Source organism: Natator depressus, chromosome 11, assembly GCF_965152275.1.
Source record: "Natator depressus isolate rNatDep1 chromosome 11, rNatDep2.hap1, whole genome shotgun sequence".
NCBI classification, from domain to species: domain Eukaryota; kingdom Metazoa; phylum Chordata; order Testudines; family Cheloniidae; genus Natator; species Natator depressus.
The window spans coordinates 47,521,214-47,548,574 of NC_134244.1; the positions used below are offsets into that span (position 1 = coordinate 47,521,214).

The 27,361-nt window shown below is 40.2% G+C and overlaps 1 long non-coding RNA gene across 1 annotated transcript in view; it reads left to right on the forward strand.

The window, feature by feature from the left end:
• Nucleotides 1-921: 921 nt before the first annotated feature.
• The window catches only part of LOC141995608 (uncharacterized), a 206,419-nt gene continuing 179,979 nt past the window's right edge, over nt 922-27,361 (forward strand). The window contains exons 1-2 of the long non-coding RNA XR_012641369.1: nt 922-1,263; nt 25,347-25,444. This is a non-coding gene — a long non-coding RNA (uncharacterized LOC141995608). The remainder of the gene's footprint in view (nt 1,264-25,346; nt 25,445-27,361) is intronic.

The following is a 27,361-nucleotide window of genomic DNA, read 5'->3' on the forward strand; positions in this document are numbered from 1 at the left end:
ATATGTGCTGAGTTTAACCTGTGAATTTGCCAGTTTCACAGATGAAATGATCAGGGATCAAATTGTCATGAAAACAAACTGTTCAAAGGTTTGTGAATGACTCTACATGATAAAAGGCCTTACCTTGGAAAAAGCCATGGAAACTCCCTGACAAGTGGAAAGTGGCACCACTGTGCTAAGTCACTCTCTGCAACACCAGATTCTTCAGAGATTAATGCAGACTGACAAAAGACTGCAATCTGAGAGCCCCTAAGTCAACATCCATGGTACTACACACCAGATTGCTACCAATGTTACACATGTGGTGACCTTGGTCACAAGTCAGACTTTCAAGGGTTTCCTGCCAAGAAATCAGCATGCAAGAAATGCAACAAAAAAGTATATTTTGGTAAAGTCTGTCATCAATGTTGTATCAGGAGTTCTGACTGATGATGATGATGAATTGAATTCCAGCAGTGTCCTGAATGTGACAGGAGATGACCACTTCACACTGCCAAGTGCAAGTCAACAGCCACGACATGAGGATTTTAGTGGATTCTGGTTCACCTTACATGATAATTCCCAATCAGCTCTACAATGTGCTATTTGCCAGCTCTCACCCTGCATTGCATCCTCAAGAGATACACCCTGGAAGTTATGGTGGATTGCCCATCCCCATCAACGGCTATTTTACAGGTACCCTCTAGTACAAAGGCAGTTTACCCCAGGGAGAAACTATGTAGCCCAAAAAGGAGTTTCTGTTTTAGGATGGAATCATCAAAAGGATTTTCAGATGATATTAGATTCAAATAGGATGTAACCTGTCCTGCAAACAGAGGATAGGGTACAACCAGGAATCATTGCTGAGTCTCCAGAAGTTTTTGCTGGTATCACAGCTGTTTTAAAAAAAGTTCAAACACAAGAGCCAGCTTAAAAAAATAAACTACAGTACCTATACAGTATAAAGTGCAAAATGCAGCAATCACACTTGCACAGCTTCTCAAAGAGGGGGTTCTGAAACTGTGCAAAGCAGATATCCTTGAACTGGTTGGGTTTCTCCTATTGTTATTGCCAGGAAGCCTAATGGTGCTATCTGCATGTGTGTGGATTTAGGAGATCTGGACTCCAGCATTGTGGTGAATTGTCATCTTCTACCCAACATCAGTAAAATGCTCACCTTGAAAGAGACAAGAGTCTTCATGACCCTTGACTTATCCTTAGTTTATCACCAGATCCCCTGAGTGGAAGAATCCCACAAGCACACAGCTTTCATCACTCCTGAAGGTTTGTTCCAATTCAAATGGATGCTGTTTGGGTTAGCCTCTGCAGTGTCCATATTCCAGAGAATGACGTATATGATCTTTGTAGACACAATTGGTGTTACTTTCAAGATGACATTCTAGTGTATGGCAAAGATGATTCCAAACATGATGTCATCCTAACAAAAGGTTCTAGAAAAGCTTTGATAACAGGGACTTAAGTAAGCAAAAAGAAATGTCAGTTCTGTACTAACTCAGTGATGTACATAGGACATTCTATCTCTCAGAACAGTCCACCCTCCCCAGACCTAGTGAAAGCTATTCATGAAGCACTGGAGCTGACCAACAAGGACAAACTTCAATCCTTCTTGGGCTTGTGTGAATGCTATTCAAAGCAGTATAAAGTGCAAAAAATATGGCAATTGACTATGTCACACATATCTGGGGTGGAAATTATTTCATTTAGAATAATATCAAATGTGACCTTTTATGACTTTCATTTTTAAATTATTCATTTCTTCTCAGGGCCCATTTCCTTTAACTTTCTGCTTAATATATTTTGTAAATTTTCATTTTCATTTTAAAACAACAATGTTTTTATTTAAGTTTTAAGAGCATCTACAGTCAGTTCTATTATCCTTGACATTTAAGCATCCCCATAATATGAACCGCAATGGGAAGCATAATCCTTTAATTTGGCTAGCTCAGATGCATAGTTCATACAGATTCATTTTCCAATTCTGAATATTTATTAGCAACTCTGAGCACTCACTTTAGCCTGGCCTCTGTTTGATGAACACTGGTTTATTTATTATAAGCCATAGTCAACAATGGGCCAAATCCTGTAATTGTTCACACGAGTAATCCCACTGATGATAATAGCAATGCTTGCTCAAATGAAGATGGCAGGATCCTATATTTCTTGGTTTAGGGAAAATCAAAAATTCAGATTCTCAAAAATTTAGATGTCAGTTACATTAGGGATCTTTTTAATAGAGTTGGGTCAAATAATGCATTTTTCCCCATGGAAAATGTAAACAAAAATTTAATTTTTGACTTTGTCAAAAATAAATAAATTATATCTAAAAATTATTTAATAAACATAATAAACCCACCACAGCAGGCCCGAAGATGACTGGGAATATGATTTAAGGTGGGAAATTGTGCAGTTGAATTAGTGTAATTCTAAATAATATTCATACGATTTCTTTAGCTGTGAGATTATCATCATTATATTACTGCATTCATATGAAACTGCATAACGTCTGTCTCTCTCCCCTACTCCTTTCCTCCACAAAGCCAGAGTAAAAAAAGGTTTTTATGCAGATATTCCCTAAGGGGAACAATGCATCGAATCATCCCTCAGGCTGCAAAGCAACAGCAGAGCCATTTAGGCCTAAAGATACTTGCTTTTGTTTGCAAAGCACTTTGAGATCTGTGGATGAAAAGAGCAAGTGTTGTTGTTTGTCCATTTTTTGTACATGCTATAGTTCAAGCAAGTGATTTAGAGGTGAAAAGCCTTTGGAGAAATGCCCATTGTCATGGATGGCGGGTATCATAGGCTGGGGAAGGCTGTGCCTCCCCAAACAGCCTGGTGTGGCCCCGCCCACATTCCGCCCCCAGGTCCCCTCTGCAGCTCCCCCTGTGTGGTGGCCCTGGCTCGAGCTGGGGCCGTGCCACCCACCCTCCCCGTACTTCAGGGCTAGGGGAGCCCAGGCCCCTCAGCCTGCCTTTCTGGAGCTCTGGGGCTGGGGCTGCTAGCTTGGGGCAAGGGCTGGCGGCTGCGGTGGGAGGGCTCTGGGCTCCAGCAGGGGGTGGGGTGGGTGCAGAAGCGGAGGGGCCTCGGGTGGAAAGGGCGGGTTGGGGGCTAGGCTCCCCCACCTGGTGGTTCACACTCTGCCCATGCCCATTATTACCAGTTCATAAGAATTTGGTCATGACTAATTGTGTGAAATAATATGGGCTGATTAGGGAAAAGATTGCTACAGAACCTGGTATTGAGTGAACACATTCCATTTGAGTATTTTAAGAATGGGAACCGTGTATTGTCAAAACTGTCTCATGAGGATTTCAGTACATGCCCAAGGAGGTCCTATGATGCCATTATAATGTTGGCTACATAGGAAAACAATTTCAGTGCTTGTCTGAGATCCATTTGACAATGCTATTTTGATGCCATTATGGATTTGTTTTCAATCCAAGGCAATGGACTGACCATTTGATGCTATTATGATATTGTAGGTTGTTTACAAGGGAAAGCAATTTAATTGGAAAGCTACGGAGCCTGCATCACAGTATCAGTGCAAAGCTATACCATGATAAAAAACAAAGAAAACAACCACAGAAGAACAGATTCTGACTAAAATAAGATCTTCAGTGAACGAAGGTTTCCATGTTACTATCATCTGATCTATAATGTTCTTGTTTATTGGAGCACATACAGGCCTTCCTGAGACCCATGTTGCTCCTGACCTGCCCTCCCCCATTTATGCCTCTGTGTTTCTTTATCTTCCCCTACCCTTTCCCCACACATACTTGCTACTCCACCAGTGATGCCAGCCTTGACATGTAATTTGTCCACGTCTTCAGCAAAAACCTTTGTGCCTTCTTCCTGACTGTCCTATGTATGGTGAGCTGGTTAGCAAAGCCACTACATTCCCCTAACTCAAATCTCCTTTGAAGACTGAACTCTGTGAGGCCCATAAGAAACTAGAGTGGTGTGGCTGTAGGGTAATTTGGGATTGTGTATACATCATGTATATAAAGTGTGTGTTATCATTAAAACTTTGCGTGAAATGGACATGCCCAATGATCACCTGGTCACCTGATTTGTTGTTCCTGTTTTCCCTATCCTCTTTGCAGTCATTGGGCCCAATGCACAAACCCTATTGCCATGAGAAGTCTTAACTCAGAGGTTGAGTAGAGGTTGCAAGATCAGACCTAACAGAAATTATACCTGAATAACTGAAGGTAGAATTTGGGGTCCAGTTTCCTTAGATCTGATTCTGATTTTTTTTGTTTGTTGCCAAAGTTCCTGACTTAAACTGGGGAGACTCACTTTTTTTTCAATTTCTTTTCTTTAAGGATTTTGGTTGTTTAATCTAATTGATATTCCTGTGTCTTTAGAGTAGGCAAAATAACTGTGCAAGTGTAATTCAGTTGTTACCGGCAGCCCTGGTCTTTGATTGTGCTTTACCAACACTGGTATTTCTGAGTGTATTGGAAATCATTTTCAGAACCCTCAGGATTGATTGGAAACAAATGAGCCAATGCGAGAGACAAAGGATTTAGCAAGTTCAATACAAATTATTACAGAAAGTTTAAAGTTTCATTGTCAGTACAATGTCAGTGGTTTTTGCTTACTTTGGATAAATAAATTATTAGGATCACTTTGAAAGCAAAAGTTTATCTTTCTGGAATAACCTTCCTCAAAGGGCAAAATGTAACTCATACATAACGTGTGCTTTGGTTTATAGTAATTTCTCAGCTGGTGTTTAATTATTCTCTTAACAATGCTCTACTGTGTGATCTCTAAGGAATGGGAACAATAGGTGGGAATAATTTTTTTTTATTGACTTGTGTACTTGCTGGTTCTGTTCAGAAATAGCAGCACTCTAGTGTAGTGTACATTAAATCAGTACTGGTTGCATAAACTTATGAACCATTAATCTTGTAAAGAAGGAAACATTTTATATGTATACCACATATCTCGAGTACCTTCTCTGTAGTGGTCAGAGCATGAGTCTGCACATTTCACCCACACTTCTTTAAGTATTGTGGATGTGCTTTACCTCATTCCTTGGCTTTGTATTCAATAGGAAGAAAGGTGTGTTTTGAAACACGTGGTAGCTAATGAATATTAAAATGAGCGAATGATCTTTCACATGTGTTAAGTTTGCCCTATGTTTATCTCAACAGCTATGATCTGTTAAAATTACAACTTCCCTCGTCTATGCGATGACTCTAATATGTTGGCCAACACACATTAAAATAAACCTTTTTTTCTAGTGTAGACATTGTCTTGGAAGAGGAAGTACAGCCAAGACAATCTGAGTGTAATTGTAAATCCACAGTGTTCAACCAACCTCACCAGTTTTATCAAGTCATTAAGCTTGGAAATCAAATTGAGCAGAAACTAATAGTCCTTAATTCTTCTCCTTACTATTGTAAATGAACAGAAACATGACAACTCTTGTAATGTTGTCTAAAGCTAATAAAAGTCAAAACTCCTTTCTAAACTGAGTTGAGGAATATCAGTAGTCTATTTTAAATATCAATCCTAACTGCCCGCCTATGACAGGGAGATTTTAATAGTAGAGCTGGATGACAGACATAAATGCAAACAATGTACAATAGTAGTAATTGTATCTAGAAAGCTCTACATTTTCAGGTGCCCGGGACACTGTACAACATTCAACAATAAATAAATCATAGCAATGTTTTAAACACACAGAAATAATGATTGTGACAGGTACCAAGGAAGAATAATTTGTCCACCCTTATACGCTCCCATAGCATGATCACTAGCTAACCTATATAATGGTGTACTCAGTAAAGGTGGGTGAAGGCAAAGCTAAAATATCTATTAGGAGGAGACTCACATAGAGTCCAGAATATCTTAAAGCTAAACTGTCACTGTAGAGGAAGCTAGCTCGGTCTAGAAAGAATGTCCTCCCTGCCATGGCATCTGAGAGAAGAAAGAGAGAGAGAAAGCAGGAAAAGTTAAATTCTTCAGCTGTATGGCAGAGATTGGGGGTGGGGCATATCATGGGCTTCTTTAGAGCTAGGATGTATGTGTGGGGGGAATCAAGCAATCCAATGCTCTGGATTAATGTGTAGCGGGGATAAGGCAAATGCTGGTGATAACCACCCTGCGATAGGCAGTAGGTAGAGGTCTAGAGAAATAGCTGGGAGCAGTATTCCTCTCTCTACACAAGTGCCTCTGTTGCTACAGGAAGGGGCAGGGGAAAAGATTGGAAAAAGAGGAAGGCGAGAGCACTGGGGTCAGTTTTATTGCCACTGGAAACTGGCCACCCAGGCTCAGACCTTCTGATGCTCTCTCTGCAGGTAAGGACCTCTGGGCACTTTTCTTTCTGTGACATAGGCACCTTGAAGTGCCATTGGGAAAAGAGTGGAAGCAGTAGCTGAGTGTGTCCAATATGCCCCTTCATCCCACTAGCACGAAACGAGAGTAACGGTTGTGTGATTTTAGGAAATAGTGGCTTGAACTGCATGGACAACAGACCCTAAGGCTTGGTCTAAACTACAGAGTTAGGCTGACATAGGGCAGCTTACGTCAACCTAATTATGCCAGTGTCCACACTGCAGCCTTGCTCCCGTCGATGTAAATGCCCTACTACACCGACATAATAACTCCACCTCCAAGGGAGGCGTTGGGCTTATGTTGGTGTAGCCATGGAGCCGTGAAATTGACAAGAAAGCACTCGCAGTTCAGGCTGTCACCCAGGGGTGGGTGGGAGTCTCTAGCTGGAGCCCAGCTGCCGCTGGACTCCCAGCTCCTTGCTTAGAGCTGGGCTGCCCCTGGGGTCCTGGCTTCCTGCTGAGCTGCTGCCCAGAGTCCTTGCTGAGAGCTGGGCTGCCCCCTCCCCCGGGCTCCCAGCCGACTGCCCTCTTGGCTCTCCTCTCCCTTCTGGGAGCTCCTCTGCACTTAGGCTCAATATCTCAGTGGGAAGCAGGGAGCTGGAAGCCACGGAGGGACAGCCAGGCTCCTGGTGGGGAGCTACATGCAGAGCTGAGAACCTGGGCTCTTAGCCCCCCACGCCAACCCCGTAAGTCAGTGGAAGCACTCCTGATGAGCACATGCACCACTGACAGAAGGAGGGTAGTGTCGACCTGAACCACCGCAATAATTACTGCAGCGGCTAGGAGTCGGTCTAACATAGGTTGACTTAAGTTTGTAGTGTAGACATGCCCTTAGTCTGAAAAATACACGAACAGGTGGTCACTCAGACTTTATCACATAGCTTTTATTTTAGCAAATGTCAAATTACAATGTAATAATTTAGCTCCTAAGTGTTGTAGTGTGCTATCTTTGCAACAGAAACATTCTAAGGCCATGGCTAAATCCCTAGAGTTCATTTTGAGCTGACGCTAGACGATGTGGTGACAGTCTAGGAACAGAGTCTCCCTATCCCCACCTACAAAATCCATTTGGGTAGTTTAACATAGGAAACACAAATAAGCTTTTGCAAATATTATTTTTTTCTTGTATTCGTATACCCGAGTAATAGCTTTATATATGAAACATATTGATTAGCTTTTAATTGTATCTAAACATACCTGACTTCTATTACATTTAATGACTGATCTTCATAAAGTTGATGGAGTACATCTTTCACCTTGGTTTCACAGCAGATAAAGAACGAGCAGGTTAAACATTAAAAATGTTATTAGAAATGAGCTGCACTGAGAGCAGAATGCCTTTTATATTTTTGAGAAGGGGCTTCTCATAAGGAAACTATTTAAAGAGAACATTGTTAGAGTCGGGGGAGCTATATTTCTGCTAGTTCCCCCACATTCCACCAGGAAGGTCTCTGTAACAGTGGCTACCAGAATGCATTTGTATACGAGATACTGAGCAGTTTGAAATCTATTTGCTGCCAATACCATTTCTTTCCTTCTTATGGTTTTGATTTCTAAGTTAGGAAGACTCATTTCAGTCAAACTATAGACTATTGGAAAGGCTTAGCAGCACATCACGTTACAGAGAATCCCTTGATAAATGAGGCACTGCAATCCTGATGGTTTATTTTGCCGACAAAGGCTGTGAACAGCAAGTGGCACAACATGATTCTATTCTTGTGTCAGTTACTGTAGTGAAAATGGAAACCAGTGCTTCTGTAGCTTGTGAGTACCCTTGAAATGGTCAAGAACTCCAAACTTATTAGACATTCTGCTCAGCACAGCCGGTTTAAGTACCCACACCATCTCTGAAAAACTGTTCTTTGGAGGCTAGTAATTTTCTTCCCACAGTGAAGTGGGAAGTTATACAGGGTTGTTTATTGTAAACTTTAATAGAATTGAAAGCCAAGGTATAGACACCTTGTATCAGAGATGGCCTTCTGATGAAAGTCCACAGTATGTCTTATTATTGGAAGATCTGAATATAGTTTCCTGTGCTCAGTAAAGAATGTAACAAAGCAGAACCCTGCCAAAACACTGTCATATATTTCCTATCATTCACTAAAGAGATATCTCAGCTCTCCACTTAGAAAAGAATACACAAAATACAGAAAAAGACAGGCTATTCAACCCATCATTCTGATTGCCAAAACTAGTTCTATTCCCTTCCATTCAGACACAGTACGAACAATAAACGGAATTAATCCTCCAACATGGAGCTTTCTGCAGTCCATGCCAATAGGTGACCCTTCTTATCAATACTCGGAAAGGAAGATAAACCAGTGTCTCAATTGTCTGAATAGTGGTCAGCCAGGGAGCCTGTGTTATTGTGTTGTACAGACACATGAGTGACAATGGCTGGAGTGCCACTTTTTGGTTCTCTAGGTTGGCAAAGGCATGATAGAAGAACCACCTCATCTTACTCTGATACAACCCCTCTTCTCTAAGGAGTCCTTTGAGGTGAAGGAAGGTTGCCACAGGAGGAAGGTGGCCATAATAATGGGAAAGAAAAGTGGGTCATCTTTCTTAATTTTGCAGGAGGTGGTGGTGCATGCAAGACAGCATTAGCAGTTGTTGAGATCGCAAGGGGAAGCATGTTGTAGTTGTATCGAGGGGAGGGTTTTAGCTCTGGCTGAATGAACCCTTCAGGGTCCAGCATATCAGAATTTCTACTTAGCATTTATAGCATCCTTTTCATGCTATAAAGCTCTGGACAGATATTAACAAACTAACCTCTATTAGGTGAGTGTGGTATCATTTTTAGTGGGGAAAATGAAGCAGAAAAGCTGAGTTGCCCATGGCTGCAGAGGGAGACATTTTCATGGGTTAGACACCTGAGTCAACTAATGTAGCCAGTGGCAAGTGGCAAATGGAGAACTTCAAATAGTAATAATACAATTTTAGACTTAATCCTTGAGACTGTTGGAAGCCAGTGAAGATGTATTCCATTAGTGAGTTTTTGATGTTTAGCCCCACTGATATCTGTAACTTTATATTATAATTTCCCTTTCCTGGTTCTGCAGTTTTCTATAATTGTACAGTTTTATTCTATTGTAAATGTTCTTTTTTATAGAGTGTCAAGCTATCAGGGAACAAGCTTAAAGAGTGGCAGGAGAGAAGGGAGGGAAATATGCATGAGTGAATATACCAGCTTTATATGATGATTGTATTTTAAGTAATTGCAATAGCTGTCAACACAAGTTTTATACAACTGTAAAGCTACCGTAGATTCCTGAGTGCTGGCAATTCAGGGAGTACTGCCTTGTATCTACTATATTGTGAGGTCATGTTTGGTTCTTCATGCACTTAGCAAGGTTCATAATTACAGTAAGGTTCTCTGTTTTGACTTCAGAGAGAGAGGAGGGCAGATGTAACTTGCATTAGAGTTAGTATGTGCTACTAGGAAAACCAGGCTCTTACACTGAAAAGCTTTACAGTTTCATACATGTCTCTCAGTTAAGATCTTATGTTTTCCCCACAAACAAAGAGCAACCATATACTTTCAGTCAGAATTATCTTGATTTTATATAAGAGACCAACAAAACAAAAAAGAATGAAAGTAAGGCCTTCAGGAGAGGGCACACAGTGTATCCTCTAAAGCAGGGATCTGCAACCTTTGGCACGTGGCCCACCAGGGCCCGCGGTTTGCCACTCCAGGCCAATGGGGGCTGCGGGAAGCGGTGCGGGCCGAGGGATGTGCTGGCCACCACTTCCCGCAGTCCCCATTGGCCTGGAGCGGCGAACCGCGGCCAGTGGCAGCTGCGAGCGGCCGAACCTGCGGACACAGCATGTAAACAAATTGGCCCGGCCCGCCAGGGGGCTCACCCTGGCGGGCCACATGCCAAAGGTTGCAGATCCCTGCTCTAGAGCCAGATTGCATCTGAACACAAAATGGCAGCTGCTTGTGCAGCAGGCAGATTCTGCTCCATTTAGAGATGAAGGCCTCAGAAAAATAAATGACAAGAAATGAGTTACATGTACCACAGGGATGGACAAACTGATTTGGATAAAATATAAATGACCGTTGCCCAAAACTCTAATAATTTTAGATTTAGGTTTGGTTCACATTTAAAGAAAATAATTTCCTTTCTTGAGTTTCACTGGATTTGGGTTCAGATAAACTTCTGAGCTCTGGAGTTCTTAAATGTAGCATAAGGGGTGAAATCCTAACCCTACTGAAGACAATGGGATTTTTGCCATTGGGGCAAAATTGTATTCAGTTTTCTAAATCTTTCAAAGCTTAGCCATCACTGGGCTCAGTTTTGCCCTTTTCCCAAAACTTTTCATACCTATTATATGAGATGGAGCTATAAGAAATTAATGTAGAAAGAAGGATGAACTCCAGATAAAGCTCATGGAATCCTAGTTTACAGGGTAGAAAAGTTTCAGAGTAGGAGCCGTGTTAGTCTGTATTCGCAAAAAGAAAAGGAGTACTTGTGGCACCTTAGAGACTAACCAATTTATTTGAGCATAAGCTTTTGTGAGCTACAGCTCACTTCATCGGATGCATGCACTGAATGCATCTGATGAAGTGAGCTGTAGCTCACGAAAAGCTTATGCTCAAATAAATTGGTTAGGGTAGAAAAGCACATCCTGGGTTATTTAGTCCATCTACTTGTAGTACCGTGCAAGATTGTCCTCTATACTAATCTCAAAATTGTTTTAGCTGATACTGACTCTCAGTGTGCATTGGTACAAACAGTGCTAATATTCCGGCTAAACTGATTCTGCTGGTACTGACTGTTGGCAGGCCAGTTCTCTTACTATATATGTTAGACAGTGGCTCAAAAAGTATTTGCCTTATCCTGACAAAAAAGAACTACATTTTTTTTTTTATTTTGTACTTAATTCTAATCCTCTTTTTTTTAAAAGATAATATTTTGCTCCTTCCCAACGTGGGTCACAACATAGCTCTAAATCTTACAATCTCTAAGTGATTTTTGCTGGTTAACTTAACCCCCACACAACACCAGACAATTCATTTCTACAGTCCCATATTTGGAAGCATTTAAAACATTTCATAACACCACAACCTTTTCTTTATTTTCTCCTTGTGTTTGACATTGCAGCATCTATTCTGCCTCTGTCTTTAATCTGTGTTTGGAAACATAGGGTATCAAAGAGCTCTTCATGCTGTAGATATTTATGAGATGAAACTCAGTGTCTGTCAAACATGCTAATGGGAAAAAAAACATATTTGGCTACCAGACAAACAATGTGTACATAGAATTTAATGCAGTAAGCATGACACAGCTTCAGTACAAATTAATTGGCTTGGAGAAGTGAAGTGGTCTGAGTAAAGAGCCATAAAAGGAATTGCAGTACATGAACCGGGTGGCAGTGCATCCTGAAGAGCCATTTCTATTGGTTTGCATTTTTAATTCTACTTAGACTATTAGATATTTGTTACTTAGTTATTTAAAATAGCAAATGAAATTAATTTAGGCAACACATAGTTGCCCCATTATATAGTTTCCATTCTAAGGTTTATTTTCTGCGTGACAGTTACGATGCTCACTTCTAAAGACTTATACTAAATCTAGTTGATTACTGAGGGTTGCAATTCTGCCACTAAATGTATAGCTAAAATATAGCATATATATCTATGCATAGCTGCATATTTGTATAGATAAAATATAGCTAAGTTATACATGCAACACTATCATAAAATATGTATGTAATTGTTACTCAGTCCTTACTCAGCAAAGGCCTGAAGATGAACTGACTCAGTATTAGCTATGCCTTTGGTACTGCATGTGGATACAATTTTATCTGCCCACAGAGGTAGAAAACACAACTTTCAGTCTACCTTGTAATCTAGTAAGAAAACAATGCACCAGTGCCTTCCTAAATAATCTGTCTAAGAGTTTGCTTCTGTCTTCGTCCAACAGTGAGTACAATGTGGTGATACAAAGCTTTGCTGGTATACATTACATAACATTAAAAGGGTCTAATTCTGCCTTTCTTATTCTGCATGATGCTTTACTGCAGTCCTGACAATTTCAGTGTGATTACTGCCAAACATCTAGATAGTAAAAGTACAATCAGAGTACTCTAAGGGGCAACACATAGTTGCGAAGCTGAGTCACAATTCACTCCTGGTTCTATGGCAAAAGTAAGCTGATGCAGCTTACTTCCCCTTCCTCTATGCCAGCTCAGATGCACTGGCCTGTGCATTTGCGAAGGGAGGTGGAGTCAAAGTTCAAGTGGCAGCTGGTCTCTATACACTGCTATCTGCCCTACCCCCAGCAAATACAGTGAAATAAAGGGCTTCTAATACCCCTTCTTTCCCCTGAAAGCAGGGGATGTGATCTAGTCCAGAGTAAGTGCTGCTCAGAATAAAGTGATAGAATTGTCCCTAAAAAACAGTGACTGTTATCAAAAGAAAAGTGAATGGAACACTGTGTAATATGGCCAAAAAGCAGACCAGAAACTGGAGCAGCACCAGAATCTGCAACCTTTTCAGATGCATTTTCTTGTTTGAATCATGAAAAATTACAGCCCATCTTTAGTGCAAGATCTAAAGGGACTGGGAAAAGGTGGCTTAAAGCTAGTTTTGCACTTTTCCAAACCTGGAGGCAGCTGGGGGCCAGTTCAGCCCTTGATTTAAGTTATAGTAGCCTTAGGACCCATAAAGGCTCCATAGGGGGCTGTTATGCAACCCAGGGATAGTGGGAGCAAAAGGAATTTGATACTTTCCCTCCCACTTCTGACATGACTCCTATGCTGGCTTTACAAAAGGCAGGAATTCATTTATGCAGGGGAATCCCTCACTGTCTTGTAGGGGACAGGATCTAACGGGGGTCAGGGATCTGGTCCTACATCTTCAAATCTGGATGTTCAGACACAACTGCTTTACACAAGTCTTAGTGTTTGGTATCACAAAATTGAAGGGTCTTCAGAGGCTTCTGGGGTGTCAAAACTGGTTGGAGATTTCACTGAATCTGGACCTAAATTGTGTAATTGAAGATTAGGTGAAAATGACCTCCAAGGCCACTAGCTCCTGAGAAGCACTGTCAGAGAGACCATTCCTTAAGACAAGAGCCCTAGAACCACTTGGGCTCCATAACTCCACTCCTAAGAATGAATATATACAAAATTTAAAGGAGCACTGAACAAATGTTCAAAAGGGAAGGGTGTTAAATCATCGCAGCCCTTGGGCAATACTACAAATATGGATTAGAGTGATTTGATTTTCCTGTTTTACTCAGTATTCAGTACAAAGCCCAGAATTACTCTGACAATCTCTGCATTATGCTAATTCTCAGATCCCATACCATCTCTCTAGAAGCAAACACGAATATCTTACAAATAAAGCCAAAATATGTGTCTCAACCTGAGCTGACATACATGTTCCTGGCCTTATGAAAATGGAATCTACCAAAAGTAACATATGTTCTCTAAATACTAATTTCCTGTAGAAAGTGGTATCATTCTCATGTTAATCCATTCAGAGTTAACGATCTGAATATTGCCATAACCTGTTCCCCTTTCCCCACACTTTCCCCTTGCCATTTTGATAGCTGTAGAAATGAGCATGATGGGCCTGATCCAAAGTCTACTGAAGCAATGTTTAGACTCCAATGGACTTCAGTGGGGGCAGGCGTATATTCTGAAAAGGAAAACACCAAATACTTCGTAAGAAAATCAGTGGCTCCACACTTATGGCAGTCAAGATCAACTCTAGCGCACACATGCAGCATCAGAAATAGAACTTGGGACCTTCCACTTAAAAAAATATATAAGCCTTTCTCACTTCAGCTGAAAAGTCTCTGTTAGTGAGAGTCAAGTTGGGTGAGGCAATATTTTTATTAGATAAAATTCTGGTGGTGAGGGAGACACACTTTTGAAGTTACACAGAGCGCTTCTTCAAGTCTGGGAAAGTTACTCAAAGTGTAACTTTCCAAACTTGCTAAATACAAGGTGGAACAGATCACTTATCGTGAGTAGTTAACAGATATTGAAAGAGACCATTCAAAGGGAAGTTGCCAGCTAACTCCTCTGCACTCATAGAACAACAAAGTGGGGGGGAGGTTAATAGGGTGACCGGATAGCAAGTGTGAAAAATCAGGATGGGGAGGGGTAGGGAGTAATAGGTGCTTATATAGGACAAAGCCCCAAATATCGGGACTGTCCCTGTAAAATTGGGACATCTGGTTACCCTAGCGGTTAATGGGTTATAGGTTGTTGAAATAAGCCATAAATCTGGTGTCTTTATTAAATCTTTTTTTTTTAGTGTCTAGCAAAGTTATGAAATTAAGCTCTCAGGCTCATCTTTTGAAGGTGTTGTGTAGGTTTCCTTTGAGGATCAGGACTGAGAGGTCAGACATGGAGTGTTATGGTGTTTTTGTCTTTCATCATTTTTCTGTGCGAGTTCATTCGAGAGTGCTGTGAATGTCTGGTTTCACCCAAATTGGGGTGCGGGAACTAGGGGCGCTGGGGGTGCTGCAGCATATCCTGGCTTGAAGTAGTAATAACAACCAAATACATAGTTCCTGCTTTCAGCACCCCCACTATAAAAATTGTTCTAGCACCCCTGCCCAAATAATTGTTGCGGCATTTAGTGCACTGATTAGGTATACCAAATGTTGTGATAGTCACACATAGGATCCAGGGATCCTGAAAGGTGTGTTGTGGATATATTGATCATTGTAGTAATAGAGATATGTGTGCAGGTTTTGCATCTGTTCTGGCAGGGTCTGGTGCTGCTTTGAGTTGGAGTGTCTTGGTCTGTGGGGAGGTTGGAGAGTTGTTTGAAGGTCATAAGAGGGGATTCAGGAAAGATTTCTTTCAGGATGTTGTCCCCCACCAGGTATGGGTTGTAATTGTTTAATGATGCCCTATATGGGTTCCAATGTGGTGTAGGAGGTGACAAGAAGGGGTGTATGGTCACAGGGTTTTTTGCCATATTGAAGCAAGTTCTCATTGGGTAAGCTCAAAAGCTAGTCTCTTTCACCAACAGAAGATTGGTCCAGTAAAAGATATTAGCTCACCTACCTTGTCCCTCTAATACCCTAGGATGAGCATTGCTACAACAACACTGCAAACAACTCTCTTAGCTCGAGTAATATTATGGCTTTTGGGCCAAATCTCTGAAAAAGGGACGCTTGGAGCTGTTCAGCCAAAATGTGCATTTACGTATATAGTTAATGTATTGTACAAATGGCTGATGAGGAATATAAATAGCCAGATGTATGCTAATTTCCGGCCTGCAGATAGTCCTAGTAACAGCACAAATGCAAGTGTACAACTGTATGCATTTTTTGCACGGCATGCCTACTTAAAAAAAGTGTCACAAAAGTCTCAATATTACTATTGCTATCGGAGGCAGTAGAGCTGTCATATGAGATTTTGGAAAAAAAGGAAGCTCAGAGTTGTTCTTCCCTCCCAATATGCTGAGCATCTTGTTCATTCCAGAGCATTCAGTCAAATGTTGGATTAACATTCAGAACTTTCAAAATTGTTCCGGTTTATTATCGCAGCCAAGCACCAAATTTAGAGTTTGGATAAATTCATAATTTTTCTATCTAATTTATGACATTTATTACAGTTTAAACTGCTAAGATGTATTTGAAAAGACATTTATTTTTATGGGAATTTAAAAAGAGACCATATTTCATTGAAACATGGCAGCAGAATGTAAGAGCTGATTAGACATGTCTGCCATGTCGTTTAAGTATGAGCTTGAAGAACTAAAGGACTCTAGGGGGGTAGGGGTGGGAGGTTTCATCCTGGAGACATTATACAGACAATGTTGTTAATTAGAAATGAAGACTGTGTCCACTACTTGTTTGCCAGCTGGGTGCTTGCTGCTCATATTCAGCTCTCTACAATATCTTATATTGGAACCCATCTACCCTGAATTTCTGTTGTTCAGAAGGTTATACTGAATGCAACCTTTTTACCCTAGTGAATTTTGAGACCCAAATGCACTTAAATTCCACCCAAATCTGAGATCCTTTTATAAATTATTTACATCAGAAATTTCAATTCATGGTTTCAATGGAACTACTTGTGGAGCCAGGTACTACTTAATGTGAGTGTAGGAGGCAGATCTGAGTCCATAGAATTTTATTACATTGTTAGATGGACCTCTAAAATGTCAAAATTGGGAATTTTTCTGTATTCACCATTCAGTGACAAACAAGTGTATTAAATTTCAAGATTCTACTACTTAATCAATTTAAATCTAATAAGAGAGACTGATGCCCTTTTGATGACCTTTAATGGAAAAAGTCAAAAGTCAGTGTTTGAATGTGAGGCTTTTCCCCTACTTGGAAGACTAAAAATGAATGGTTATATCAAATTTCAATACTCTAGCTCAGTGGGATCATAGATACCTAGTTGTTTCAGTCACCCTGTCATAAGCATGTGTATTTTTATATATAAAAAAACCACACAAACTCATTCCCATATTCTGTACATACTCATTTGAAAATAAGTTCATTTTTGTTAAAAATCATAAAACTAATTACACTGTCAACCAAAATATTGGAAGATTTCTCTGAAAGGTTTTGTCATGCTATTTAAGGAGGCAACAGTAGGATTTCAGAGAAAATCAGGTGGGAAATTGCATCCACATAATCAGAGTAAATCCTTCACTGCACAAAATCTTTTCTGCCAACAGTGGCAACACATTGCTGGAAATGAAATCCTTAGCAAAAGCTGGTATCATGTTGTCAGAATCTAGAGGACCTTTTGTGTCATGACGGGAGACAAGAGTTCTTATTTTCACAGGTATCTTGAGAAATAAATATTTTGAAGCAGTCTGGGTTGTTGGGGTTGGGAGAGCCCAGAAGTGTGTTTTGTGTTAATATTATGCAAATCAACTCAAAAAAACCTAGGACAAATTGACTGAGGTTGTGAATTATTGAGACATGAAAGCATCACCAGGACACCAGGTTTTTGATGATTGTCCTGCAGTTTCATTGTTGAGCTGCTGAACATTTACTATCTCCTCCTCTGCTTCTCTGAATGGTTGATGGGATTGGATATTGTTATGTTTGGGGTAAAAACATACGCATGTGCTTAGTTTTAAATGGGGGAGTAGTCTCATTGAAAATAACTGAATTGTTTTCCTAGTTTTTGCATTTTAAAATGTGAAAACTTTTGAATTTCAAGTTGGTTCTGAATTTTATTATAAATGTTTCATGCTCCTGTAGCCTAAACAAAGTTGAGTTAAAAACAAAAAAATACTACAGCAAACCATGTTGCTACTGAAACACTGTAAAACCAGGAGGAAGTTGTGATTTGGGTGGGCTAATGGTGGTCTGAGATATGAGAAAGCCGAAGTCAGCTATCATTAGCCATCACAAATTATACAGCTGTTTTTTGAAGAATTAATATTCACATATTTCAGAGACCGAAATGGCTATTATTTCAGTGCAATGCTCTGAGGAGGGGTTCAGGAGTACAAATGTTGAGGAAAGTCCCTAAGGAATCATAATAAAGGCCTTAAAAATCACATTTTATTCTTTTAAATATCAAAAGTACAGTTCCAGCCATGGATCTTCAACTTTCTAGTAAAATTTGTCTCTTACTAGGTGCGTAATTAGATTTGGAAGGAACATCCTGGCCTCTTTGAATAGTAAGCTTGCACTGAGAATCCAAACAGCCGGTCCGTTTTTGGTCATATCTTTGGTGTTACTGAGCTGTCTCTGTTCTGATAACTTCCAGTGCAGCCCAGGATTTATCTTGTAGCTCTCAATGAAATTAGAACAAGTGTTACCATGCTTGGGCAACAAGGGGCCTAATCTCCCAGAAAAAGCCAAAAATATGCTCTACTAAAAGAATAGGCTCCATTTCTTTAGAAAGACAATGGTTCTGTTGCAGTCTGAACACTATGAAGTTTTCTTTCTATTGTAAAATAAAAATGGAAAGATTTCTGAAAGCTGTATCAGAACTGTAGGATTTATGCCCTAGAAGGTAGAACTTGGCCACAGTTCTGTCATTCTTTTTATTAGTTCAGTGTGCCTCCTCAGAATTCCCAGACACAATATTTGTTTGATTTATACAAGATTCTTGTAAAAAAATTGCAATGTATGACTGCTTTATGGGTAGCTTCCATTTTAGTGCAGCGCTGAATTCAAAGAGGTAATATATAAGACATAAAAGCAGTGGCAGATTAGCCACTGAGCAAATGGGGCTGTGCCCAGGGGCCCTGTGCCCTGACCCACTCTGGCCACCTGGTGCTCCTGCTGGGGAGCAGGCTCAGGGTGTGGTGGCTTTTCCACCCATTCTGTGCTCCTGCTGGGGAGTGGGGTCAGGGCGCTGGGATTTGCCCCACTCCATCCACCTGGTGCTCCTGCTGGGACGCAGGGAAACCCCTGCGCGCTGACCCCACTCCTCGGCAGGCACGCTGGGGTAGGAGGGAAGGGGAGAAGCAGGAAGGGACTGCAGGCAGAAGGGCTGGGGAGGGGCCCCCACTTGCTCTGGCCCAGGGCCCCACAAAACCATAATTGGCCTCTGCATACAAAGCTATGAAAATACAACATCTTACCTCCAAAGTGATTTACTTGTTGTTCCATTACTGGAATTTAAAATCTTTATTCCTTAATTCAGCTCCTGTCACAGAATGTGCCTGTACTGCTAGAGTTGTGTGTTTCCAATTTTCTTGCTTTGTCTGTTGGTTCAGAACCTGCAAAATGACCCCACATTCCTTCAAGGCATACAGAAAAGGAACCTCTAACAATGTTTTCTGACGAGCAGCAGCAATTTTTGGTGGTGATTTTTTGCATTATGTTGCCTGATAGTGAAGTTAGTGCCTTGAGATAGTGTCTCAATGATTTTCATATGATATGTGCTCAGTTTTCAAGTGAGATGTTTTTGCTAAATGTCAGCAGTGCAAACTCAGCCTGTGATCTGAGAGTCAAGCTGGATTTTTTCCTTTGTTTGCATCTTCACCAGTAACAAAGGGTCTTCCCTCAGTAAACCCATTACCTTTGAAGGGGTCGGACAGCTGTAATAGTTTCAGATTTAGTAAACAAATGTGATTATTTCATTATGTCAAGAAGGAATAGAATCCAGCTCACTCTCTCAGCTCTGCTGACAAACAAAACAAGCAAACAAAAAATGAAAAAAAAGCGTAGACACTAAAATTAGCAGATCTGACTGAATACAGAGAAACAAATCCGTTGAGTAAGGAGTCATTTTTACATAGTCACTTTTCAGAGTGAACTGCATTGAAAATAAATGGAAAACAATGTTTCCATAGGACATGATGTAAATCAAAAGTGACACATTAATATGCTTGTATATGATAACTAGGTCCCCATAACAGGAAAGATAATATGCCATGACTCTAAAATGACTTGCTATCGAAAAGTTTCTTTACAGTATCCAACATTAATCATGGCTGGCTGTAGGCTGCCACTCTGCCTCATTAGAATGGGTCAGTGATGATTTTATGCCATGTTCCACAATCTGTGGGCTGGGCTACAAGATGTTGTGTTTTTGTTATTCCCACCACAGGATAATCTGATGCTACAGAACAATGGGCCAGTGAATCTAATTTCTGTGCAACAGCTGAGTGATGTATTTGATAGCAAGCACAACAAAAAGCACAGATGTCCCATCCCGTAATCATGACAGGTTGTGATTAACTGCTGAGATGTTAGCAGGTAGTGAGTATCAAAAGAGCTTCACCTCATTCCATTTGAAGTAGCAATGTAAGTGTCTTGGAATTCAGGCCATATATGACATATTCATGTCATTTTATCAGTAGTCTAGCAAATATATAAGGACAATGAAGCTCTTCCATTCCTAATAGTTTGAGCCCCAGTCCCAAAAATCAGTTTGAAATAATTCACATCCCTAGCAACAACAGGACTACCTTAGAATAATAATAAAGAAAAGTCTTAAAAAAATAAAGTGAATTGGCTGAGAGAGTGGCCTTTATTAACTAATTTTTATACACTGGAGTGAATTTTCAGCACTATGTGCTGTGGATTAGTTGTGCAACTCCAATATTGTATTTAAGGGATTTGCATTTTAATTCACTGCACATAGCAGTAAACATTTTACACCTTTGCATTTTGCTGAAAATGACAAATGTCAGGCTCCAACATGCTGATGTACTTTAATGTTGAATCAAAAAGCGATGAGTCTAACACCACATCTGTCATAACATGAAATCCCTTAGCTATGAACCACAGAAATCCTCAGATGTAAGCAGTTACAGGGAGAGTGGCATGGATTTAGTGCAGAATTCTTCTGGTTCGAGCCCTGGCACCTTCTGGAATTATGGGTGATAAACATTCATTAGCTTGATGGGCTTCTTTTTATGAGCAAACATTTTAATCCTCATTTTCGCACCTACACTTCAGTTACATGTACACATCTGAATAGTAGCAACTCTAATGACCAGACAGTGGATTTGAATCAGGAAGCTAAAGATACAGCTGCTGAGATTTGTGGTCTCAGCTCAGTTTGCAGATGCAGAATTGCTCTAGCAGATAGCGAGGTTAGGCTTTTGCTTAGCTGCAAAAATACTTCTCATGGCAAAGGGTTTGTCCTTCCAACTTGAGGCAAGTTGTGTAGTTGTGAGCAAGGCAGCTTTGGCAGCACTGAGCCAGCTCTTAAGATATAGAGTTCTTGGTATGCTCATCATGTTAAAAAGTAATCTCCACTCTGAGACACTTTAGTGTGAAAATATTAGGTCACTATGGAAGATCTCCTTACCCAGAAATTCAGTGTGTTACATTTGGATACGGGTATGTTCAACTGTGAACTTCTTTTTTTTACACTGGAGTTGAAACAGTGAATTCGGATCATTTTTGATGAGGTTTCATTGCTTCTGAGAGCTGCTTGAAAGCCCCTAGGGAGCTGCCTCTGAGCAGCCCAGAGCAATATGTGATGAGAATTGCACAGACCTCCCCAGAACAAATGATTTCACTTATGAAATCATCAGTGTTTAGCTCCTGTCTTTTTGAATAATAAATTACGTGCTCACAAACTAGGAGGTCATCTTTATGCAAGAAATTGTTTACATATATATGCAAGCTCTGGTGTGTGTGTGTGAGCAGGGGGTGGGAGGCTAGTAAACAATCCAGAGCTTTCCATCATCAGGTTACACTTGCCAGTAGCATTGTGGGATATAGGCATTAATTGCTTCATTATTTGTACGAGGAAGTCATGGACTTCATGAAAAAATTGATTCTGATTCATCAACAATACTATTAAACTGTCAATGAGTATAGCAATCACCAAGGAAAACTCCATTAAAGCTTCATTAACGAGGTCCACAAGACTCAAGTTAACATTTCCTCCATGCTTCCAGGGAGTTCTACCCAGAACGTGATCCAAAGCTGGGTGCTAAAAAGCATCTGCACTTTGTGAATTGTTCACACTGCAAAAAAAGCAATTAGTCACTCAGCAATTTTGGCAGTATATCTCAGGGAGTAAAAAAGTCCACACTATCATTTTCATCTCTTGACTTTTACGCATCCACTTACTTTTGGTGAACATAGATGGCTGTGATGATAGGTTCTAAGTGATGACATAGTAGAGTGGTGGATCTTTTAAAATAAACACAGTGTCATAACATTTCAGCAGTTCACTCTGATAAATATTTTCCCATAGAAAAATAGTGAGGCAATTTGTAAAGGAAACTTTTTACTATCATTATATTTTCAATCGCTAAAAAGATTTGTGGCATTTACAAGTGCCAGCATGGCAAAAGAAAGCTAGTCCCAGTTTATCTTCTTGTAGAAATATCTAAAAGCCACTGAAAAGAGTTAGTCATTATAATTTTCTTCCCATAAATACAGCTCAAAATGCTCATACTACTGAGTCTCACTTTGTGAGTAATAGACAGTTCTATTTTGTACAGCATGGTAGTTGATTTCAAGAGTACACAGTCATAGAGAGGTGCTATTTGAAAAAAAATTGAGAAAATATATCCAGAAGGCATGTTGAGTTCCTTCAGGCTCATTTAATAAATCCTATCTGTAGAAAAAAATGATAAAACAAGAAAACAAATAGCTACTTGCTAGTAGATAATTTTACCTTTTCATAAGCTCCATCCAAACTTTATCTAGCACGGTGTTGATACTAGGCAAATTATATTGCCATAAAGATTTGTTTGGGGTTTTTAAATGCTTTGGACTAGATTCTCTGATGCAGTGCAGCTTCTGTTTCCTGCACTGCAAGCGTAAGTTGGTCCTAAACCCAGTGTAACCTGCTGTGCCACTTCCCAGGGATACCCAGGGTTGTGCAACACCTCACTACCTACCTGCCCTCAGTGTGAGAAAGCCTTGTCTGTGTCTGCTGTGGATCAGTTCCCTGAAACCACTAGCCGCAGGCAACATGAACACTTCCCTCTAGGCCTATACAGGCTCCGCTTTCTCTCTCTACAGTTTAGCACCAACCGTCAAATCCTCTAAGCATCCCCCTGGAGTGTCCAGCCCCTATTCCACTGGACAATCAGAGTATTCACAGGTACACTGCTTCCAAAGAAACAGTACACTCCAGCTTACCAGTCACACCTCAGATCACTGCTCTGCTTGATACACAGCACTTAGATATGTCTATGGTGAAAACAAGCAAAAGTTTATTCAACAAAGAGCAAGCAGAGATTCAAGTGATATCAAGTAGAAGTGTTAGAAACAAAGGGTTACATACAAAATAGAATCATAATATGCATTCTAGAACCTAGACTTACTTAACTAGATACTAGATACTTTCATGTTCTATAGAGCAATGCTCACCCAAAATCCTTCCAGCATTTTATAGCCACGCGTGGCTGTGATCCTCTGTGTTTTACAAGAAACATGTTGTTAGCTTGACTTCTCAGTGAAGGATCCAGGGCGTACCTCTGCACCCACAGCTATACTCCAACAATCCATTGTCTTTACATCTAAACAGGATCCCCCTCCTGCTGTTTGTTTCTTCCTGTAATTTTCCTCTCTTGAAGATTCCTTTCTCAATCTCTTGATTAGCGTTTGGCTCAATATGCAAACAGGCATCCATTGTGAGACATACAGTGCCCAATACACACAACCAGACACATAAGCATCTGTTACCTTCTGCTGGAAAGGAATCTGTGCGAGGCATGTCAACTCCTGGTTACCTGCCTGAAGAACGTAACTTTCAGTAGAGACACAACTATTATCTGTATGCACATTTCACAGTCATTATGATGATCGGTAGGCTACTGGCTCTTGGTAGAGACCTCACATGCCAACTTTTAGTGAATTATTATGTATATATCTGACCTGGGGGATCCCTGTAAAACTCTAGGCACCTTCTGTGCCCTCTGCCAGTTGGCCCAAGAGGTTTCTGCCCTCACACCAGCCCCGGAGAGATCATTCTCGTGTGAAAATGTATGTCCAGTGGCAAAGAGACACCAAAGGACTCTTACACCACTCTGCTTTTTGCTGGTGGTGTAGCAGACAGAAGGGGGCATGGATATGCCTCTCCAAGCTCTTGCTAATTTTTAGCCTTTTGAGGTTGTTTGGAGCTGACCTATGTTAATATCTTGTAAGTAGAAACTGTGGCATTGGGCCCACCATAATTCTGATTGTACAGACAAAATGACACGTCTTATCCAATAAGTGAGATCTCCATTTCTGGGAGTGAAACCATAAGGGAAAGGTAGGGGATTGTAAAATAAATACAAAGGTCTGTTCTGTCCCCAAGAACATCCATGCAACCCCACTGAACTCATTGAGTATTCATGGGGGCAAGTGTGGGTAGAATTTAGCCCAAATAGTCTAGCTCTAGATGATGGTGCCACATAGCAGGTACTTCTGAAGGTCTCCAGATAGAGTCACATGTTTTATTCCATCTAACAAATATTCCTGTCACTCATATCTAAAAACCTCTGTCTGATTACACAGCGATAAATCCAAAGGCTTGCCTTAAATTCAATGGGCCTGATTTGCTTCTCACTTATGATGTGTATACCAGCCTACAACAGTGTAGCTGAGTGGAGAACTGGGTCCAGTATCCTCTCCTCAATAATGCTTCTCCTAGTCAGAGATGACCCCCTTCCATTCTTTTCCACCTCTTGTAAGGTGATTTTTTAATATTGCTATTGTTACCAGTTTAATATAAACCAATAAATAGGGTGTGGCCAATGAAAACAGTTTGGTAACCCTGCCAATGAAATTCAGATATTCTTTTTGCGGTCCCTGTACCCTCATTCTTTGTGATTTTCTAGATGTGGCACTGTAAGCAGTATGTCATTGGCTTTATTGTAGATACATTTCCTTTAGCCTTAACCTGAGTGCCAAATAACAGCTAAATCTCATGTGCTATAGTTGTGGAATGTGAAATGTACTCGACAGACCCAACAAAAGGAAAAAGACATAACAAAGAAGGTTGGACTTTTTCCCAGCTCTTGTCAATTCCATAACTCTCATGTTTTCGAAAAACAATCCATGACTTTTGCCATTTTGTGACTTTTGCACATGAGTCAGTGTTGGCGTGTGAGGGAAAGCCCAGGCAATTACTGATGAGAGAGGCGGAAATAAGCTTCACTGGGAACTGTAAAGCAAAATCCCACCCTTCATGGTTGGCTAAAAGAAATCAGCAGCTCAGCAATGGCAAAGACAAAAGACCAGAGCACTGGATTCTGAGATTCAAATTCACACTAATTACAGGCAAGTGCCCTTTGGTATGCATGGTGGTACACCTGCTCACACTAGCTCCAAACCTGGACCTGTGAGCTGTAACTGTCCATCTCTCTTCCCTTCTGTCTCTCATTACTCATTGTAAATAAAGAAAAAACCCTTAGAAACTAGATTTTCAAAGCTGTTAAAATTGTGTTGATTCCAAAGTTCATATCTGACATTTTTACTACAGATTTTTTTTTTAAATCTGTGATAAATCTTAACATTGCTTCAGAAAATGCAAATATCATAGAGAAGTGGAAAAGATCAGCAATGTTGGAGAATAAGATATGTACATGTAGGAGTAAAAAGCTAGGTCACTTAAATATATTTCTTTTTATATGAAAAACTTCAGGAAACTATTAGGGGCACAAGAAATGAGTGAAAGAAGCCATGAGGAGCTGTAGTCTGGATAAGAAGAGATGAAGACTGGACACGACAGCAGAAGCCATAGTAAGTAAACATTTTTATTTGTACAAAGTGCAGGCTTAAAAATAATTAGAGCTGAGAAAATAGTGTAAAACTATTAAATTGAGACTTGCACTGATTAAGGTGAATGGTGACAAAATGGAAGGCTGGTAAAGTCAATAAATAATCTCAGCAGATATTCATAGTATTGTTATATGGGATGCTTACCACAATAGTTTTTTCCATGTTCTCCAGGGCAAAGGCCTGGCAGTTAAGCAAATAAAAGAGGTGATGATGCCCTGTGAAATCAACACTGAGCATGTGCATGTGATTAACAGCTGCAGTGATGGAATGATTGGTGAAAGTGTGACGTAAAATGGAGATCAGTGGATTCAAACCAGGCATATGGCAGACATATGAAACAGAGCGTTGCATATGGCCCTGGGATGGGGGGATACACAGCAGCTCTCTCAAGACCCAAGGTTAGAGTCCTGCCACTAGAATAATGAACCAAGCAACAGAGGCAAAGATAGATGACTGAACCCCACACACAAAGCCAATTAATTCATGTGAATGTGATAAGAGAGCTAAATGTGAAGTCTTCTAACAGTCAATGAGTATGGCTTGCGTGTCTCTCTTTCCCTCTGTCGGGAAAGAATGAACACAGTTATTTAAATCTGATGTCTGAGTTTACAGCTAACTACAATGCTCTTTACTGTGTAAAAGAGGACAGGAAAAGGTTTTAAATAAATAAGTTTATTTCCTGCTGTCTCCCTATATATTCCATCCTTATGACTCCCTCAGTCAAGACCTCAGTGATTTCTTCCAGCAGTCTGATTTATCAAGATGAAGGCATTCAATAAGAAAACACATACAGTACCTGTGACATGAGTAGCCAATCACACAGTCTAAACAGATAATTCCAAATACTGAATACACAGATATTGATTGGAGTAAAGGTACCTTGAAGAATACAGAGCCTACAATACACTTGTATATCTATCCATTGAATAATTTTGAACAACAAATGAGGCCTCCCATCTTGCAGTTGCATCAGCACCCTTTGACCCATGGGTACTGTTGTCAGTGAGGCTCTGCATGTCAGTGAGGTACAGGAATCCAGTGATTGCAGAATCATGTCTTGAATTTGTAAAGATCATAACCTTATTGAACACAATTTGTGAACAGAAAAGCAAGCTCCATTCATAGGACAAGTTGTTCACTACGAGCAATTCAGTCAGCTCTAGAAATAATTAAAACTTCAAAAGAAAAAACCTTAAATAAACTGTCACATTAAATGTACAGTTGGGACCCAATCCTGATCATATTTAAATCAGTGGGCGTTTTGTTATCAACTTTAATGAGATCTGGAAGCCGAACTGGTCTATATTACCTATTGGAAATGTCAGTGAGCTTCATTTGTTGCATCTGCCTTCCTACATAAAGTACTGAGTATATAGGTATAGTATCTTTGGAATAATAGGGGAGCTTTATTAGATAATTTCTTAATTCTATGGTACATTATATTTTGTCTGCTGAGCAAAGATGCTATTTCTACCGTAACTCCTTTATTTCTAGTCAGTCAGCATAATCTTTACACTTCAGTCAAGTTTTATTATTTTATCAAAATGCTCACCTTGTGTTAGTTGCTGCTAATGAAAAAAATAATAAACAAAGGTTTACAAATGGAAAATCCTGATTAACAGTAGAATGATTGATCATTTAGGGACAAAGCCTGCTATTTTTACCCTACTAAAGCTCCCATTGCTGTCATCCTGTGAAGGATATAGAATCTTTTACTGACAACTAGCCATAGAATGTTCAAGATGTCCATTGCTCAACCACTGAGAAGTCCATCCTCATGTCTAAAGGGCTTTAGGTTTCATTAAGGTTTCATACTTCATTTGTACATTCAAGATCTGGACTAGCCCTTATTTTTTCCCCCAAAATGTAAATCTGATC